A 21,410-nucleotide genomic window follows, 5' to 3' on the forward strand; every position below is an offset into this window, starting at 1 on the left:
TCAAGGTAACTATTTCCATAAATATTATACATCCTAGTAATCTATGTATATAAAAGCCTAAGCAACCATTACTACCGAACAACTGAAATGACTGGTTGATGTGCACTGACCACCAGGGGGCAGATGCTTAACACAGGAGCTGCCCCCTGGTGGTCAGTGCGTTCCCATAGCCAACCTCCCACGACCTGTCCAGCATCCGTTCCTTCTGTGCCCAGCCCAGCGACCCGTCACCTCTTCTCTTGACCCTGCCAGGGCCTTCAGGCCCTGGGCTAGGATGGGGAACCAGGGATGGGTGGTGGGGGATGTGGCACCTTTCCCAGGGGGGCCAAGGGCCGGCTCCCTCCTTGGGGCCAGTGGCCAACCTCCTGTGCCTTGTTTCTCCCCTCAGCCGGCAGGCCCTGATTGGCCCGCGGTCCTTCTCCCTGGCCCTCTCCCCAGCCAGCAGGCCCTGATCATCCCAGCTCTGATCAGTCCTGATCATTGGCCAGGCCTAGGGACCTCACCCGAGCATGAATTCGTGCACTGGGCCTCTACTAGAAAATAAAGAATTGGTTATTTCTGTCAGGTGGCAAAAAATAATGATAATTCTGATTTTCCTTGAATAATTTGTACTTTCTTGTATTTAATTAAATATTTTATATCCTGAGAACCCTTAATCAAGCCATTCTACTCTGAGGAATTTATCTTACAACAAAACTTCTTTCAAGAATTTCCTATTTGAAGCAGTGGTTCAATCATGGTGATTGTTTATATATTTTTGAAACTTGTATAAGGTTTTCCTAAGGAAGATGAATTCCTAAGAGTGGACATTTTCAACCAAAGCATATAGCATTGCCAAGTGCAGTTTTAAAATGTTTAATATCAATTTTCACTACCACCAACAATACAAAAGAGTTCCTCTTCCTAATGATCACCCAAACTGTTAAAAAGGACCTTATGTACTTTGACACAGCAATGCCTCCTGCAGAAATTTTTCCTACAGGACAATTTGCACAGAGCTATCTATTACAGAGGCTTACCTGTGGTTGAGACAAAAGGATCAAGTGATAAGAGAGTAGAAGGTGACTAAAGTGAAACAGTTGATGTGATGGGCTATGCACTATAGGTTGGATGGGCAAGGAGAGCACAGATTGAAAGGGGCTGATGCACTGGGAGAAAGTAGAGGGGTCAGATATGAATCCCATGATTCATGCCCCTCCCTCCAGGGAACCCAGGGAACTCTGGGCATCTTCTCTGTGCCTGGCTGGCACTGGGATTGCTGCCAAATAGTTTTCTCTCCCTTAATCCTCACAACAGATCTGTGAAAGGGTTTTTTTTTTATTACAAATTATTTTCCTTTTATTTTTTATTCACATTACAGGTGGGCATTATATTGTCTTTTATTTTTTAAAATTCTTTATTGTTTACAGTATTACATATGTCTCCCTTTTCCCCCGCTGATATCTCTCCACCCCCCAGCACATGCCCTCTCCCTGCTAGTGTCTGTGTCCATTGGTTATGCTTACATGCATGCATACAAGTCCTTTGGTTGATCTCTTACCCGCCCTCACCTGCCTTCCTTCTGAGGTTTGATGGTCTGTTTGATGCTTCTCTGTCTCTGGATCTGTTTTTGTTCATCAGTTTATGTTGTTCATTATATTCCACAAATGAGTGAGATCATGTGATATTTATCTTTCTCTGACTTCTGCTGCCATTTTTAATCCTGTTTCACCACCTTCTAAATGCAGGTTAGAGTGTTAAAGAGCAGCCAGACACTACTTCTCCCTCCTTTATTTTATTTTGGAGAAATAGGGGACAGTGTCTAAACTTGCCTGCTTTAGCTCTGACTTTTCTACCCTTGGATATGACCTCTGAGAGGGTGAAGTTCACATCCAACCACTGCCTTTTGGCAGCACAGGGGTTACAGGATGGTGAGATCAAAAGGGGTCATGAATATAGGGAAATTCTGTGATCATTAAGGGCATATGCCACTAAAGGCTTATGAGAAGCCATGTAAGATAAATGAAATCCATATTTTGGAAGATAAGCAGCAGTTGTGAACGAGGGCTGGTGGTGTGGACCACAGACAGGAATCCTAGGGTTAAGGGTATCTGATCAGTTAAGAGACAAGTTCTAGGACAAACTGGTGGGAATGAAGAATAACACACAGGAGTCAGAGTAATTCTGAGGAAAGGTACACATGTTAGTTGCAGATGAGAGATGGAAAAGGCTATCATCAAGGCAACTCCCTTGGAGTTTCTGTAGCTGCTTCTGGGGATCCTTCCTTATAGAGGCTCCTAAGCCCTGATGGTGGACAGGGTGGGGTCCACCACCCACCCCATCAGCAGCCTTTGTAAGAAGTGCTCCTCATTGGAGGTGTCAATGGACTTGATGCTTGGTATTTGAAGGAAGGTAAGATAAACCACATATAGGAACTACCTTACCAGGAGCTAATCCACATGAATCCCACAACCCTGTCCTCCCTGCCACCCTATCCCTAAAGCAGAGTGTGCCAGGGCCCAAGGCAATAAACAGAGCAGCTGATGCTATACCCTACTGGCAGGGACTCCCTTTTGTTACTCTCTGTCCCCAGTCCTCCCACATCAATATCTACACCATTCCATAATCTACCTGCACCCTGGTACTGGTATTTACTATGGACTCTGTCCTTTGCAGATACTGTGGAAACAAGGAGTGACAGGGCTTAGGGTGGCAGCCAATTCAGGATCATCTTGCTGTCAGAGTTCTCTAGCCAAAAGTCCACCAGGAACATGTTGTGCTTTCCCCGCCCCCCATTACAGTGAGGCAAAATTTACACCATGAAGACCCATAGAGTGTCTCAGTAAGAGGACATTAGGAATGAAGTAATACAGAATTTGGGCTTGTGTTAGTTGCTTAAAGAGGGTTCAAGAAAATGGGAGATTGATATGGATTGTGTGCTCTCAGAAAGCAGGAATAATTCCATGATTAAGTATCTTAATTTCTTCCGGAAAGAAAGAAGATAGCAAAGCTAAAGCTGTAATTATTAAAGAAGCAGCAGTCACTCTTGTTAGCTAGAAGAGGCTGTTTGATCATTTTTTTTGTGGTTTGCACAGTGGTCTTATTTTTTGTCTCATTTTATCAAAGTATCCAAGTGATGGTTTATGGTCTTGGTATTCTGTGACATGGATTATATTCAGCAAGAGAATACTATAACCCAGCTGTGAGTACCAGACTACTTCATGATGGAGAATGTTTGAATAGAGGGCAAGGCCAACCTGAAAGACTGTGTGTTTTCAATGAGACAGAATCAGGTTTAGATGGACCCAGCGAGGATGGCCATACCAGTTATATAAATGAAAACCCTACAGAGTTTTGCTCATCTGAGTTGAGTGCATGGTGAGCAAACTTGGGCACCACTGTGATATAAGGTAATGGAACCAGGGCTCAAACCCAGATCTGTGTCACTCCTGTGCACACTCTCCTAACTGTTCAGAATTAGAACTATCTTCTTTTACAGATGGGGACAGTACAGGGGATGGGATTTAATTTATTTGCAGGTAGGTGTCATTTTTTTTGTATAAGCAAGTGAGACAAGAGGCAGATCCTAGATTTCTGTAGCCAGTTAATGCTGGACAGGGATGGAATAAGAGAGTTGTGGCTATTTATATTCATACAATGCACTATAGCACACACCTGGAATTTCTATACAAACATTTGCCACGAATCAAATTTTCAACCATTTTCTTTTCATGATCAGTATAGTACTCAATATACTAAACAATGAGTACATCATATTTTGTTTTTCAGTAGAAAGTCAATTTCCCTTCTATTGAAAACCTTCACCTCTGCACTTCAAACTAACACCCTGTAAGTTTGCTTTGAGGTCAGTCACATTTGTTTTGAGAATGTAATAGGTGGTGTTTAAACCATGTCTTGGTATATCACCAAGTTAGTCAGATTCAAGGTTTTGTTCCAGTTGATAATGAGTATGTGTGAAAGCAATTTAATTTTGTCCTCTATTTCTGCAGCCTGGAATTTGCATTACCTGTAACCAAATCTGTTGATATGCAGACTTTTTAATATTCTTCCAAATGAAGGTCTTTAATTTTGAGAAAGCTAGGATCTGTGTTTCTTCAGTGTGTCTGCCAGGTTTTGCCAGTGAAATTTTTAATGGTTCATTTTCAAATATAAATGATACATAGCTTTCTTCTGTATTAAAAACAATATCCATGTGATATGGTTTAATACTTTAAAAATGAGTTGCCACAAATACAGTAAATTGAAGTTAGATATTTAATAGGTTTCAAGTATCAGGAAGGGAACCCAAAATTTTAACCATCAGTGGATTGTGGGGTAGGTGGTTATTTGCATCCTTGAGTGTATTTTCCACACTGTCTAAACTGAGTGTGATTCCTATTATGGTCAGAAACAAAGCCCATGACAGTATACCCAAGTGGGAAGAATAAGGACTTCGGAGTCAGAAAGACCTGGGTTTCAGTCTGGGCTCTGCCAATAACGGAATGGCAGGATAGGACACTAAGCTCCCTGAGCCTCAGGCTCCCTATCTAGAGATTGAGGAGAGGACCCTGCTTCATAAAGTTTGGATTTGATGAAATAAAAAAGGCATTGAAGGTCACACAGGTGCTTTGGCCTCTACCATACCTGGGATGTAAACTCAGTTTCCTCATCTGTAAAGAGGAAAATGCCATGTTGACCTTGCAGTTATATCAAAGGCATCAAATGTTATTCTGTAGATTAAAAGATAAATCAGTGTCATTTGATGCACATAGTTGGTGAGAATATATAGAATGATAATATCCAACTAGTAGTTAATAGAGATTTTTGCTTGCTTCTTTAATTCTCCCCCTCTTTTCCATATTCATTTAAATATTTTATTTACTTTTAAAAGTATGTTTTTTATTGATTTGAGAGAGAGGGGAAGGAAGAGGGAGAGAGAGAGAAACATCTATCGGCTGCTTCCTGCACTCCCCTCACTGGGGACCAAGCCCAATTCCCCAGCATGAGCCCTGACAGGGAATCCAGACAGCATGGGAGTGCATAGGACAAAGCTCAACCACCTGAGACACACCTGCCAGAGCCATTTAAATATTTTAGAATTATTATATTTAAAAGAGTATTCCAGCAGGCATGTCCAGAAAACTGTGAAACTTAACAGCCCAATAGTCAAAATACACAAGTCCCTTCTGCCTCCTTTACTTTCACTGGTTACAAAAATTAATATAATTTTGAGCCCCAAACAAGTAATTATCTTGTATTTTCCTTTCCCTCAATCTATATTATGGTATATATATATATATATATATATATATATATATATATATATATACACACACACACACACTGAGTGGCCAGATTATTATGATCTCTGAACGCATAATAATCTGGCCACTCAGTGTATATCCTATATAATAAAAGGCTAATATGCAAATTGTCCCCTTGACCAGGAGTTCAACCAGCAGGCAGGCTGGCCAACTTCCCATGTCCCCTCCCCCTGGCCAGGCTGGCTGGACCTCACCCATGCACGAATTCATGCACCGGGCCTATATATACACTGAGTGGCCAGATTATTATGCATTCAGAGATCATAATAATCTGGCCACTCAGTGTGTGTGTGTGTGTGTGTGTGTGTGTGTGTGTGTGTGTGTATACTTGATTGTATTTTCCAGGAATTTACTGTTATTGCTATTGCTACTTAAATGTCCATTGGTACATGGTTCCATTGAAGATGGGTTCCCTGGACCCTGCCCTGTCCTACATACATTATCTCATTTATTCCTATGAGAAAGATAATTATCATTTCCATTCTTTAACAGGGGTCCCCAAACTACCGCCCGCGGGCCACATGCGGCCCGCCGAGGACATTTACCCAGCCCATTGGGTGCCACTGCCTGTCCTGCTTAGCAGCCGACTTGTCCCGGGCCCGCAGTGCGCACAGGAATTTGTTCATAGTTTTTTTTAAGCTACAGTCCGGCCCTCCAACGGTCTGAGGGACAGTGAACTGGCCCCCTGTTTAAAAAGTTTGAGGACCCCTGCTAGAAGAGGAAACTGAGGCTCAAAAACAAGAAGCATATTGTCTAGGGTCATAGAGCTACTGAAGAGAAAGACTGAGATGGTAATGCTTTCTGACTGCCAACCCCATATTCCCTCCAGGATATCACCAAGTTCAGCTGTAACGTAGTCCCATACCTATAAATTATATGCTTACAGAATTGAAAGATAGTTTCATTGGAAAAGCAGCAGGACGCTGTGAAAGGAACTTATGTTTTAGACTTAGCTCAGTTTTTAAAAAATATGTTTTTATTGATTTTTAGAGAGAGAGAAGAGAGAGGGAGAGAGAGAGAGAGAAATATCAATGACATAGAAACATTGATAGGCTGGCTCCTGCATGCCCCCTCCTGGGGATGAGCCTGCTACCCAGGCATGTGCTCTGATAGGGAATTGAACTGGCCAGGCGGCTTGGCTCAGTTTTGAAAAACTGTACCCTCTTTGTCCTTGCTTTCCTTTCCTTGTTTGTATAATGGGAACTATAGTTCTAGTCTCCATTGGTTAAGGTTAGGACTAAAGGGTTTAAAAGATTCTGGCATGATATAGGACTCTAAAAGAGTTCATTTCTCACCCAAACCCAGGTCTTCTTTTCCCACTATAAAGCCTATGCTTTTACAAAAGTACCTCAGTAACCCGAGGAATAAATAAATCACAAAGTCCTATTCTGAGGCAACTTACCCCTTGTCTGCATGACACAACCCACAGAGCCAACCCAGCAATAAGCCAACCAATCCTTGAGTCTGGAAGCCCACAAGTCTTCCAAATGGGAGGCTTCTGGGTGTTGTGGGTCAAGATCCAGAACCCCTCCTCTGTCTCTTATTGGGCAGATGACTTTGTGTGCCTCAGTTGGGTCATATGTAAAATAAGACTAAAAGTATTTTTCTTCTTGGATCATGGTGAGGGGAGAATGAAACACACGCACACACAACAACAGCAAAGAAACAGAAAGTGTCTAGCATGTAACTCACCTGCAAAAAACATTGATCTAGGCCTTAGCCTTCTTCCTTTCTTGTCCCATAAAAGGGATGCCTGATACTATAATTCTTCTGGAGCATGTCTGGAAAGCTAACCATGAGAAGAAACATGAATCCACCATGTTATAAATGATAACCAGATCCAGAGCCCTTTCTAAGTGGTGGGGTGACTTATTCAAGGGTGTTGGGAAAAGAAGGGGAAATCACCCTCCACATGGAGTCTTTGGCTCTGATCATAAGTGTGGGGTCCCAAAATTTCCACAAACTGCTCTGGTCTCTTTATTCTGAACCCAGAACTCTTATACTTGCTAAACTTCTCAGCCTACAGTCAGAGAAGGTACCAAATGCATGCCACTGACTATATATATATGTTAGAGGCCCAATGCACAAAATTCGTGCAAGGGGCTCGGCCCTCGCAGCCCCAGCTTCATCCAGAAGGTTGTCTGGAAGGGCATCCAGAAGGTCGTTCGGCTGTCCAGTCTAATTAGCATATTATACTATATATATATATATATATATATATATATATATATATATATATACACACACACACACATATAGAAATACAATAATAAGAAAAAAGAGTGGTTATTGCAGAATAAGAGCAGTGATCATGATTTTTCTGTCTGATAATTATCTCTACTATACCCATTTTAAATTGGAGAACATTTCTCAAACATAATAGAAAATATGTTTGAAGATCATCTTATCATTTAAAAACTTAAAAAGTACAGAACTTCTAAACCTACAAGAACATTTCTGGGAAATTGCCCTGTTACCCTTGTCTTGTTTCCAGGTTTTTGCTTGATAAATAATGCCCCTATATACCTCCTAATGTGTAGTTTATTTGAGCAGTGGTAGGGATAGAAGGAGAATGGGGTGAAGGAATTGAGGAAACTGGTAAGAGAGTCACTGGAGCAATGGCCTGCCATGGCATTGAGGCTGCCTAGCAGAAGAGGAGGGCTGATATTCAGTGAGATCACAGGAGTTGAAAAAAGGGAGTTGCCCAATCTGGAGGTTAATGTTTGCATTTTTATTTTATTTTATTGGGGTGACATTAGTCAACATGAGCATATAGGTTTAATGTGTGGATTACTAATTTACAAAATCTATATATAGGTCCATGTGCCCACCACCCAAAGTCAAATCTTCTCCTGTCACCTCATATTAGGACCCCTTTCTTCCCCCACCTCCCTCCCTCTGGCAACCACCACATTACTGTTTGGGTACATAAGTTTCCATTTTATATTCCACATATGAGTTAAATAGTATAGTTCTTAGCTTTCTCTGTTTGACTTATTTCACTTCGCATAATGTTCTCAAGGCCCATCCATGTTGTTGTAAATGACACTCTTGCATCCTTTCTTATGGCCGTGTAGTACTCCATTGTGTATATATACCACATCTTCTTTATCAAGTCCTCTATTGCAGGGCACTTTGGCTGTTTCCAACTCTTGGCCACCATGAATAATGCTGCAGTGAACATAGGGGTGCATTTATCTTTGTGTATAAATGATTTTGAGTTTTTTGGGTATATAGCCAGGAGTGGGATTCTTGAGAGTCGTATGGTAACTCTATTTTTAATTTTTTGAGGAATCGCCAGACTGCTTTCCATAGTGGTTGTACCAGCCTACATTCCCACCAGCAGTGAATGAGGGTTCCCTTTTCCCCACAACCTCCCCAACACTTGTTGCTTGTCTTGTTGGTAATAGCCACTCTAACTGGTGTAAGGTGGTATCGCATTGTAGTTTTGATTTGCATTTCCCTGATTGCCAGTGAGGTTGAACATCTTTTCATATATTATTGGCTGTTTGTATGTCTTCTTGGAGAGGTGTATTTTCAGGTCCTCTGCCCACTTTTTGGTTCAATTATTTGTTTGGTGTTGAGTTTTATGAGTTCTTTATATATTTTGGAAATTAAACCTTTGTCAGAGCTACTGTTTGCAAATATCATCTCCCATCTGGTTGGCTGCCTGTTTGTTTTGTTGTCCATTTTTTTTGCTGTGCAGAAGCTCCTCAGTTTGATATAGTCCCATTCATTTATTTTTGCCTTTACCTCCCTTGCCTTTGGGGTCAAGTTCATAAAATGTTCTCTACCACTCAGGCCCATAGTTTGGTACCTATGTTTTCTACTATGTAACTTATTGTTTAGGGTCTTATGTTTAAGTCTTTGACCCATTTTGAATTAATTTTTGTACCTGGGGACAAACTGCAATACAGTTTTATTTGTTTGCATGTGGCTTTCCAGTTTTCCCAGCACCATTTATTGACGAGACTGTCTTTACTCCAATGTGCATTTCTGGCTCCTTTGTCCATATACATGTGATTTTACAGCTGGGCTGTCTATTCTGTTCCATTTATCTGTGTATCTGTTTCTCTGCCAATACCATGCTGTTTTGATTATTGTAGCTCTGTAGTATATTTTGAAGTCAGGTAGCATAATACCTCCAGCATTGTTCTTTTTTTTTTTTCAGGATTGCTTTGGCTATTCTGGGTCTTTTGTGTTTCCATACAAATCTGATGATTTCTCCTTCTATTTCTTTAAAAAATGACATTGGGATTTTGATGAGGATTGCATTAAATCTATATATTGCTTTGGGTAAAAAGGCCATTTTAACTATGTTGATCCTTCCAATCCATGAACACGGGATATTTTTCCATTTCATTGTGTCTTTTTCAATATTTTTTAGTAATATTTTGTAATTTTCGGTATACAGGTCTTTCTCATTCTTTGTTAAGTTTATTCCTAGGTATTTTATTCTTTTGGTTGGGATTGCAAAAGGAATTGTTTTCTCCATTTATTTTATTCGAAGTTTTGTTGTCGGTATACAGGAAGGCAATGAATTTTTGCACATTGATTTTGTATCCTGCAACTTGACTGTATTTGCTTATTGTTTCCAGTAGTATTTTTGTAGAGTCTTTAGGGTTTTCTATATACAGCATCATGTCATCCACAAAAAGTGACAGTTTGACTTCTTTCCTTCCCTATTTGGATGCCTTTTATTTCTTTCTCTTGCCTTATTGCTCTGGCTAGAACTTCTAGCACTATGTTGAATAAGAGTGGTGAGAGTGGACATCCTTGTTTTGTTCCTGATTTTAGGGGAAAAGCTTTCAGTTTTTCACCTTTGAGTATGATATTGGCTGAGGTTTTATCATATATGGCCTTTATTAAGTTGAAGTACTTTCCTTCTATCCCTATTTTATTGAGAGTTTTTTTTTTATCATAAATGGATGTTGTATCTTATCAAATGCTTTTTCTGCATCTATTGACAAGATCATATGATTTTTATTGTTTCTTTTGTTAATGCAGTGTATTGTGTTGATTGATTTGTGAATGTTGAACCATCCTTGTGCCCCTGGAATGAATCACCTTTGATCGTGATGTATTATTTTTTGGAAGTACTATTGTATTCAATTAGCTAGTATTTTGGTTAGGATTTTTGCGGCTGTATTCATCAGGGGTATTGGTCTGTAGTTTTCTTTTTTTGTGTGTGTTGTCTTTGCCAGGTTTGGGTATTTGGGTTATATTGGCCTAGTAGAATACGTAAGGAAGAATTGCCTCTTCTTCAATTTTTTGGAAGACTTTGCAAAGAATAGGCTTTAATTATTCCTTGAACGTTTGGTAAAATTCACTGGTGAAGCCATCTGGTCCTGGATTTTTGTTTTTTTTTGGGGGGTGGAGGTTTTTGATGGTTGTTTCAAATTCCTCACTGCTGTTTAGTCTATTCAGATTTTCCAGTTCTTCATGACTTAGTCTAGGAAGGTAATATATTACTAGGAACTTATCCATTTCTTCTAGATTATTGAATTTGGTAGCATAAAGGCTTTCACAATATTCTAGTATGATCCTTTGTATATCTGTGATGTCTGTGGTGCTTTCTCATTTCTGAATTTGTTTATATGGGTCTTTTACCTTTTTTCCTTAGTGAGTCTATCCAGGGGGTTAGTCAATTTTATTAACCTTTTCAAAGAACCAGCTCTTTGTTTTACTGATTTTTTGTATTGTCTTTTTGTTCTTTATTTCATTTAATTCTGCTCTGATTTTTATTATTTCCTTTCTTCTGCCAACTTTGGGTTGCTTTTGTTCTTCTTTCTCTAGTCTTTTAAGGTGTGATGTTAGGTTGTTTACTTGGAATTTCTCTAGTTTCTTGAGATAGGCCTGTAGTGATATAAACTTACCTCTTATTACAGCTTTCGCTGCATCCCAGAGGTTTTGATATGTTGTGTTATCATTCTCACCTTTCTCTATATATCTTTTGATCTCATTTTTATTTCTTCTTTGACCCAATCATTTTTTAATGTTATGTTATTTTTTAATAGTATGTTACTTAATCTCCTCGTATTTGCATGTTTTTTAAATTACTTTTGCAGTTGGTTTCTAATTTTATTTATTTATTTTTTTGTGTTTTTTTATTGTTTAAAGTATTACATATAGTAGTACATATATCTCCTTTTTTTCCCCCATTGACTTTCCCCCAGCCTCCCCTAACCCCTGTCATATGCCCTCATCCCACCCCCCAGTGTCTTGTGTCCATTGGTGTGCTTATTTGCATGCATATAAGTCCTTCGGTTGATCTCTTTCCCCCCTCCCCAACACTCCCCAGCCTTCCCGCTATAATTTGACAGTCTGTTTGATGCTTTACTGCCTCTGTGCCTATCTTTTTGTTCATCAGGTTATAATGTTCTTTATTTTCCATAAATGAGTGAGATCATGTGGTATTTTTCTTTCATTGCCTGGCTTATTTCACTTAGCATAATGCTCTCCAGGTCCATCCATGCTGCTGCAAATGGTAAAAGTTCCTTCTTTTTAATAGCAGCGTAGTATTCAATTGTGTAGATGTACCATAGTTTTCTAATCCACTCATCTGCTGATGGGCATTTAGCCTGTTTTCAAATCTTAGCTATGGTGAATTGTGCTGCTATGAACATAGGGGTGCATATATCTTTTCTGATTGGTGTTTCTAGTTTCTTGGGATATATTCCTAGAAGTGGGATTACTGGGTAAAATGGCAGTTCCATTTTTAGTTTTTTGTGGAGACTCCATACCATTCTCCCCAGTGGCTGCACCAGTCTGCATTCCCACCAGCAGTTCACAAGGGTTCCTTTTTCTCCTCATCCTCGCCAGCATTTGTCGTTTGTTGATTTGTTGATGATAGCCATTCTGACAGGTGTGAGATGGCACCGCATTGACGTTTTGATTTGCATCTCTTGGATAATTAGTGGCTTTGAGCATGTTTTCATATGTCTCTTGGCCTTCCTTCTGTCTTCTTTCGAAAAGATTCTATTTAGGTAATTTGCCCATTTTTTTATTGGATCATTTATCTTTCTTTTATTAAGTTGTATAACTTCCCTGTAGATGTTGGAGATTAAACTTTTATTAGTGATAACATTTGCAAATATGTTCTCCCATACAGTGGGCTTTCTTGTTGTTTTGTTGATGGTTTCTTTTGCTGTGCAAAAGCTTTTTATTTTGATGTAGTCCCATTTGTTTATTTTCTCTTTAGTTTCCATTGCCCTAGGAGCGGTATCGGTGAAGAAATTGCTTCTGCAAATATCTGAGATTTTCTACTTGTGGATTCCTCTAGTATTTTTATGGTTTCCCATCTTATGTTTAAGTCCTGTATCCACTTTGAGTTTATTTTTGTGTATGGTGTAAGTTGGTGGTCTATTTTCATTTTTTTTGCATGTATCTGTCCAATTTTCCCAACACCATTTATTGAAGAGACTGTCTTGACTCCACTTTATGTTCATGCCTCCTTTGTCAAATATTAATTGAGCATAGTGGTTTGGGTCGATATCTGAGTTCTCTATTCTATTCCATTGATCTATATGCCTGTTCTTGTGCTAGTACCAGGCTGTTTTGAGAACAGTGGCTTTGTAATACAGCTTGAAATCTGGTATTGAGATCTCACCTACTTTGTTCTTCTTTCTCAGGATTGCGGTGGCTATTTGGGGTCTTTTTTTATTCCAGATGAATTTTTGGAGAGTTCTTTCTAGGTCTGTGAAATACGCTGTTGGTATTTTAATGGGGTGTGCATTGAATCTATAGATTGCTTTGGGTAGTATGGACATTTTAATGATGCTGATTCTACCAAACCATGAACATGGTATGTTCTTCCATCTGTTTATGTCTTCCTCTATCTCTTTTTATCAGTGTCCTGTAGTTTTCCACGTATAGGTCTGTTACCTCCTTAGTTAAGTTTATTCCTAGGTAACTTAATTTTTTTGGTGCGATGGTAAATGGGATTGCATTTTTAGTCTCTCTTTCTGTAAGTTCACTATTGGTGTATAGAAATGTCATAGATTTCTTGGCATTAATTTTGTATACTGTTACAATGCTGAATTCATTTATTAAGTCTAATAGTTTTCTGATGGAGTCTTTCGGGTTTTTATGTACAATATCATGTCGTTTGCAAATAAGGACAGCTTTACTTCTTCTTTTCCAATTTGGATGCCTTTTATTTCTTCTTGTCTAATTGCAATGGCTAATACTTCCAGTACTATGTCAAACAGGAGTGGTGAGAGTGGGCATCCCTGTCTTGTTCCTGTTCTTAGGGGAAATGGTTTTAGTTTTTGCCCATTAAGTATGATGTTGGCTGTGGGTTTATCATATATGGCTTTTATTATGTTGAGGTATGATTCTTCTATTCCCACATTGCTGAGAGTTTTTATCAAGAAAGGGTGTTGGATTTTGTCAAATGCTTTTTCTTCATCAATTGATATGACTATGGGGTTTTTATCTTTCAGTTTGTTTATGTGATGTATCACGTTTATTGATTTGCTGATATTGTACCTTCCTTGCATTCCTGGGATAAATCCTACTTGGTCATGGTGTAGGATCTTTCTGATGTACTGCTGGATCCGATTTGTGAGAATTTTGTTGAGGATTTTGGCATCTATGTTCATGAGGGATATTGGCCTGTAATTCTCTTTCATTTTGTTGTCTTTATCTGGTTTTGGCATTAGGGTGATGCTAGCTTCATAGAATGAGCTTGGAAGCATTCCTTCCTCTTGAATTTTTTGGAATAGTCTGAGGAGGATAGGTTTTAGTACTTCCTTGAATGTTTGGTAAAACTCCTCTGTGAAGCCTTCTGGCCCTGGGCTTTTGTTTGCTGGAAGCTTTTTGATGACTGCTTCAATTTCTTCCATACTTATTGGCCTATTGAGGTTTTTAGATTCTTCCTGATTGAGTTTTGGAATGTTGTATTTTTCTAGGAATATGTCCATTTCCTCCAGGTTGTTTAGTTTGTTAGAATAGAGTTGTTCATAGTATTTTTTAACAATCCTTTGTATTTCTGTGGGGTCTGTTGTTATTTCACCTCTTTCTTTTCTGATTTTGTTTATTTGGGTCCATTCTCTTTGCTTCTTGGTGAGTCTGGCTAGAGCTTCATCAATCTTTTTTATCCTTACAAAGAACCAGCTCTTGGTTTTGTTGATCTTTTACATTGTCTTTTTGGTCTCTATGTCGTTTATCTCTGCTCTGATCTTTATTATTTCCTTCCTTCTGCTTACACTGGCTTTTCTTGTTGCTCTTTTTCTAACTCTTTGAGTTGTAGGGTTAGGTAATTTATTACTATTGTTTCTTTCTTTCTTTCTTTTTTTTTTTCAGTAGGCTTGTAGAGGTATGAACTTCCCTCTGAAGACTGCTTTCGCTTTGTTCCATAAATTTTGGATTGTTGTGTTTTCATTGTCATTTCAAGCCATGTTGTTTTTATGTCTTCTTTGATCTCTCTGGTAAACCAGTCAATGTTTAATAGCATGCTATTTAGTCTCCAGGTGTTTTATTTTTTTGGATTGTTTTTATTGTAGTTGATTTCCATTTTTATGCCACCGTGATCTGAGAAGATGCTTGATGTGATTTCTATCTTCTTGAATTTGAAGAGACTTTGCCTGTGACCCAATATATGGTCTATCTTTGATAATGACCCATGTGCACTTGGGAAGAATGTATATTCTGTGGCTTTGGGGTGAAATGTTCTGAAGATGTCGATTAATTCCATCTGGTCTAGTGAGTCATTTAGGATTGATGTTTCTTTGCTGATTTTTTTTTTTAGAGGATTTGTCCAATGGTGATAGTGGGGTATTAAAGTCTCTTACTATGATTGTATTGCTGTCAATCTCTCCCTTGATATCCTCCAGGAGTTTTTTTATGTATTTGGGTGCTCCTGTATTGGGTGTGTATATGTTTACCAGAGTTATTTCTTCTTGTTGGATTGCTCCCTTTAGTATTATGAAGTGGCCTTCCTTATCTCTTGTTCTTGCCTTCACTTTGAGATCTAATTTGTCAGATATAAGTATTGCTATCCCAGCTTTTTTTTTTCATTTCCATTCGCCTGAAAAACCTTTTCCCATCCCTTCACCCTCAGTCTGCGTTCATCTTTTTTTCTGTGGTGTGTTTCTTGTAGACAGCATATATATGGGTCATGTTTTCATATCCAATCCGTTAACTATGTCTTTTGATTGGGGCATTTAATCCATTTGCATTTAAATTTATTATTGATAGGTACTTGTTTGTTGCCATTTTTATTCTTTACTCCTATGTTCCTTCTTCACTTCCTATTTCTGTTTTTTTGTTTGTTTGTTTTTTTACAGCAGACCCTTTAGCATTTCTTGCATTGCTGGTTTTGTGATAATAAACTCCCTTAGTCCTTTTTTGTCTGTGAAGCTCCTGATTTCACCCTCAATTTTAATTGATAGCCTTGCTGGGTACAGTATTCTTGGATTCAGACCCTTCCTTTGCATGACTTTGTATATTTCATTCCATTCCCTTCTGGCCTGTTGTGTTTCTGTTGAGAAATCAGTCACTAGTCTGATGGGGGATCCTTTGTAGGTAACTTTCTGTCTTTCTCTGGCCGCTTTTAAGATTCTAATTTTGTCTTTGGGTTTTGCCACTTTAATTATAATGTGCCTTGGTGTCAGTTTTTTAGGGTTCATTTGGCTTGGGACTCTGTGAGCTTCTGGGATTCGTGTGGGTTTTTTCTTCGCTATATTGGGGAAGATTGCTGTCATTATTTCTTCAAACAGGTTTTCTATTCCTTGCTCAGTTTCCTTTCCTTCTGGCACCCCTATTGTGTGGATGTTGTTTTGTTTCGTGTTGTTCCAAAGGTCCCTTAGGCTCTCCTCCTGCTTTTTAATTTTTTTTCTAGAAGCTGCTCTATTTGGGTATTTTTTCCTACCCTGTCTTCTAGCTCACTGATGTGGTACTCTGCTTCTTCTAGTCTACTCTTGATGCTTTCTATTGAGTTCTTTGCAGCAGAGATGTCATTTTTCATTTCTTCTTGGTTCTTCTTCATTTCCTCTTGGTTCTTGCTCATATTATCAAATTTGTTTTCCATTCTTTTCAGCCACCTTATGACCATTTCTCTGAATTATTTCTCTGGAAGGTTGCTTGCCTGCATTTCGTTTACTTCCTTTTCTGGTGATGCCTGCTTTTCTTTCATATGTGGGCTCTTTCTTTGTCTCCCCATGGTCTCTCTTCTCCGGGTGTCTGGTTACGTAGTTCTCTCTCTCCTGCGTTAATTTAAAGGCACAAAATACAACACAACCAGGTACAATGCACAAGGCACTGAACAGAAATGTATTCATGATATTAATAACCCCAAATAAAGGTGACCACCAGAGAAAGGCAAATTAGAGTATAGGAGATAAATAAGAAGAAAAAAAAAGAAAAAAACAGGAGTGCAAAACTGAAATTGGGAAAAGGAAAAAAAGATTAAGAGAGAAAAGAGAGAGAATAAGAATGAAGAGGGGGAAAAACTGTATATATGGGGAGAAAACTCCAATAGAACAGCCACTAATCCCAACAAATGCCAGCAACAAGTACCTGGAGGTGAATGCAAACTACAAACAACAACTAATATCAAGCAAGGTGAGGGAAAACAGAAGCAAAAAAGTAACAAACACAAAACAAGAAAACAAAAAGAAATTCAAAACACTCTCACAAACAAGCATAAAAAATCGATATAATCAACTATCAAGCAAACAACAACAAAAGGACAGAGAGAAAAAACATTTGGATAGTGAAGATAGAGAAGAGAGAGGTGTGTATGGACTTGGAGAAGGGGATTGGAAATTAGATATATAAGTAGGGTGAAATTTTAACAAGGCTTAAAAAGAAGGAATAGGGAAAATCTAAAGTAGGAATAGGGTAAGAGAAACAGGACAACAAAAGGGGAAAAGTGAGAAAGAGAGTGTTTGCATAAAGGTAAAGTTGATATAGAGTAAAATGATGCTAAAGGAAAGATGAAAATAGAATGTAGAACACTAATCCCAAAGTAAAATCAAGAGAAAATAAAATGACACTTTAAAAAAAAAAGGCAAAATAGTAGTAATAATACTGATTGAAAATAAAAATGTGATAATTAAAAAGGTAAAATCAAGTGAGGAAAAAAGAAAAAACATTTAGTTTCTTAAGTAAAAGATGAAAAAAATAAAAATAAAAATGTGCAGTAGTGAAGGTTATTCACTTCCTCTACTGTTCTGTTTGGCACACCTGTTTCCTAGTCAGGACAGTTTTGAAGTTCCCTGCGTTCCACTGCTCCTCAGTGTTGTAAGCCAGTCCTGATTTTTAAGCAGGCAGTACGCCTCTATTTTATATTTTCCTTTATTTGTTTTTACACAAGAGTCAATTTGTGATTCAACCCCTGGGTGGCAGTATTTCCGGATTGACCTCCGGTCTATAGGTCCTCTCCAGCTACTGTTTAGATTTTTTTCCCCTGTGGCACTTAATACTGGTTTGGTGGAGTGGGTTGCTCCAGAGCTGGTTCTCTGATGGTTATTCTCTGCTCTGATACCCAGGTTCCAGAAAAACAACTTTCCCCTGCAGTCTCTTAGAGCGTCCCCAATTGGGTGATCCTATGTATTGGGCTTAGTAATCATAAGCAAGGATTTAAAGAGGAAAAGAAAAAAAAAAGAGCCAGCGTAAGTGTGCGAACTCCGGGGCTGCACACAAGTCTTTGCAGTCTTTTTTTCCCCCTTGGGTCTAAGAAACCAGCACATTTTTAAAATTTTTAGGCTCTCCTTCTGCATCAGATCAAAATGGGTTGCCTTTTAGAGTTCCCTTCGGTTAGCAGCTCTGAGGACCCCCTTCCACATTCACGGATCACGCCAGTCCCAACAGCCACGGATTTTTCTAGGTGCAGACTTCCCCTGGTCCTCCAGCTCCCCCAGTGCACGCATTTCTCTCTCCTGCCTGGACCAAAGACTTTACCTTACCCCGGTGAAATCTGACCTTTCCTTGGTGAAGTGTAGAGCTCCTCTGAATCCGCGTGCTTGCGCCAATTGGGGACCGGTGTTCTGGGGTTCGCAGCTGTTCGGTGGGTGCCGTAGTTGTAGATTTTCAGCCTTCTGATAACATCCACTTTCCCCTTCAAGATGGCGCAGTCTCCAGGTCCGATCCAGTTGCTCCAGGAGGGAACCCAGCAGCAGTGGAGGCTGCCTGGTCAGGGGAGCCCAGTCCAGCAGTCCCCCACCTTCTCCTGGAGTATAGCTGTCCCTCAACTCACCAACAATCACTCCCCGTGCTGCCCCACACTCTCCCTTTGTTTTCTCACTCACACAGTATCTTGCAGTCTGCATTCCCGTCATCAGCCATCTTCTTTCTCTTTGATTTCTAATTTTATGGCATTGTGGTCAGAAAATATATTTGGAATAATTTCAATCTTTTTGAATTTGTTGATGCTTGTTCTGTGATCCAACATATGATCTTTAGAATATTCCATGTGCACTGGAGGAGAATGTATAGTCTGATGTTTTGGGATGAAATGTTCTGTAAATGTCGATTATATCCATTTGGTCTAATATTTCATTTAAGGCCAATATTTCTTTATTGATTTTTTGTTTGGTTGATCTGTCTAGAGCTGTCAAAGGAGTATTAAGTACTCCAACTATAATTGTGTTTTGATCTGTTTCTCCCTTTAGTTCTGTGAGTAGTTGTTTAATATATTTTGTTGTTCCCTGGTTCGGTGCATATATATTAAGAAGTTTATGTTTTCTTGATGTAGTGTTCCCTTTATCATTATAAAGTGTACATCTTTGTCTCTTGTTATCTTTGTTATCTTGAGATCTATTTTGTCAGATATAAGTATGGCTACAGTTGCTTTTTTGTGGATGTTATTTGCTTGGAGAATCATTTTTACCTTTTTACTTTGTATTTACTTTTGTCTCTGCTGTTTAGAGATGTCTCCTATAGGCAGCATATGGTTGGGTTTTGTTTTTTGATCCACTCTGCTACTCTGTGCTTCTTTGCTGGTGAATTTAGATAATTTACATTTATGGTAATTATTAATGTACTAGAGGCCTGTGCACGAAATTCACGCATGGGGGGTCCCCCTCAGTCCAGCCTACACCCTCTCCAATCCGGGACCCCTTGGGGGATGTCCAACTGCCGGTTTAGGCCCGATCCCTGATCTCATAATCCTGGACCACTGGCTCCTAATTGCTCACCTGCCTGCCTGCCTGGTCACCCCCAACTGCCCCCCCCTCTGCTGGCCTGGTCATCCCTAACTGCCCCCCCCTGGCCTGGTCACCCTCAACTGCCCCCCTGGTGGCCTAGTTGCCCCTCACTGCACCCCCTGCCAGCCTGGTGGCCCCATGTAGCCTGCTTGTTCAGTCGTTTGATTGTCCCTCACTAACCTCCTTGCTGGCCTGGTGATAGGCAGCCATCTTGTGAGGGTGTGAGTGTCAATTTGCATATTACCTATTTATTATATAGGATGAGGATTTCCTTTAGCAATTTTATCTTTTGTTTTCTGGTAACTTTGTGCCTCCATTGGTTCTTTTCATTTATGCTTCTATCTGTTGTTTTTGTTTGGTGGTATTTCATACATCTTTTCTCTGTTTCCTCTTTTTTTTTTAAGCTATATGTCATGTTTGGGGAATTTTTGTGGGTGGCTGTCATTAGTTTTATAAAAAGTGAAGTTGCATATATACCATAGTTTTTTCCCTTTTGAGTGCATCTGATCTTCTTCTTCTTTTGCCTGTTCATACCTGTCCCTCTTGCCCTTGTATTTTTTTTTTATTGTCACAAATTGTCTCCATTTATGCTGTGAGTTTTAGGCAATCCTACTGGTAGTGTTATGACCTTATGTTCTTTGTTTCAGTCCCTTGAGTATTTCCTGCAGTGGAGGTTTTCTAGTGATAAAATCCCTCAGTTTCTGTTTGTCTGGGAATGTTCTTATTTCTCCTTCATATTTAAAGGATAATTTTGCTGGATATAATATGTGTGACTTGTAATTTCTCTCTTTTAGACATTTGAATATTTTGTTCCACTCTCTTCTGGCTTTTAGAGTTTCTGCTGAAAAGTTGGGTGAAATTCTGATGGATTTTTCTTTGTATGTCACTTCCTTGTTTTCCCTGGATGCTTTGAGGATTTTTTCTTTGCCATTACTTTTTTTCTTTCTTTATTGATTAAGGTTTTACATATATGTCCTTATCCCCCCATTGCCCCTCCACCCAACCCCCATTCATGCCCTCATCCCCCCTGGTGTCTGTGTCCATTGGTTAGGCTTATATGCATGCAGACAAGTCCTTTGGTTGATCTCTCCCCGGTACCCCCACCCTCCCCTCTTTGACAGCTTCATTACCAAGTGCCTTGGAGAGGGCCTCTTTGGATTGAGGTAACTAGGTGTTCTGTTTCCTTCTTGGATTTGAGGATCTAGTTCTTTCCATAAACTTGGGAAGTTCTCATCCATTATTTGTTTTAATAGACTCTCCATACCATACTCTCTCTCTTCCTCCTTCATTATGCCTATGATTCTGATATTTTTTATGGAATCAAAGAGGTCTCATAAGACTATTTCATATTTCTTTATTCTCAGGTCTCTCTCTTCTTCCTTCTGCATCATTTCTTGATTCCTCTCTTCAGTATCACTAGTTATTTCCTCTAACTGGTTGGTTCTGTTTTCTATGCTCATCAGCTCACTCTTAATTTCTTTAATTGCCTGCTTCATTTTTAGGATTTTTGTTATATTCTTTTTTAAAAATTCAATTTCTTTGGAGAAATACTCATTTTGTTCATTGATTTATTTTCTGAGTGAGCTGAATTGCTTGTCAGTATTTTCTTGCATCGCATTGAGTATTTTCAGAACCACAATCTTGAAATCTCTGTCATTCAACTCACATAATTCCATGTGTTCCAGCCTGTCTTCTGAGGATTTTTCATTTTCTTTCTGGTCATCGTTGTTGTGGTTGTTCATGGTGTTTGTTGTTCTCCTTTGTTTTCCCATTTATCTCTGAGGTGGTCTTTCTACTCTGTTCCAGTAGATGGCGCTGAATTGCAAGATTTTTTTTTTTTTTCTTCTGTGGCCTCACAGTTTAGAGCCTCTGTGGCTTCCATAGGGCTGTACCACCTCTGCTGCTTGCGAGTGAGGTTTGTTTTTCACTCACAGTAATGGCGACCCCTGACCTCCAC

The 21,410-nt window shown here is 39.2% G+C and overlaps 1 pseudogene across 1 annotated transcript in view; it reads right to left on the bottom strand.

Moving 5' to 3' along the window:
- LOC308240173 (cytochrome b5 domain-containing protein 1-like) overlaps positions 1-21,195 on the bottom strand; it is a 46,771-nt pseudogene extending 25,576 nt beyond the window's left edge. The window contains exon 1 of the transcript in view: positions 21,047-21,195. The product of the transcript in view is annotated as a cytochrome b5 domain-containing protein 1-like (transcript). The remainder of the gene's footprint in view (positions 1-21,046) is intronic.
- Positions 21,196-21,410: the final 215 nt, after the last annotated feature.

Source organism: Plecotus auritus (genome assembly GCF_963455305.1).
Source record: "Plecotus auritus genome assembly, chromosome: X".
NCBI lineage: Eukaryota > Metazoa > Chordata > Mammalia > Chiroptera > Vespertilionidae > Plecotus > Plecotus auritus.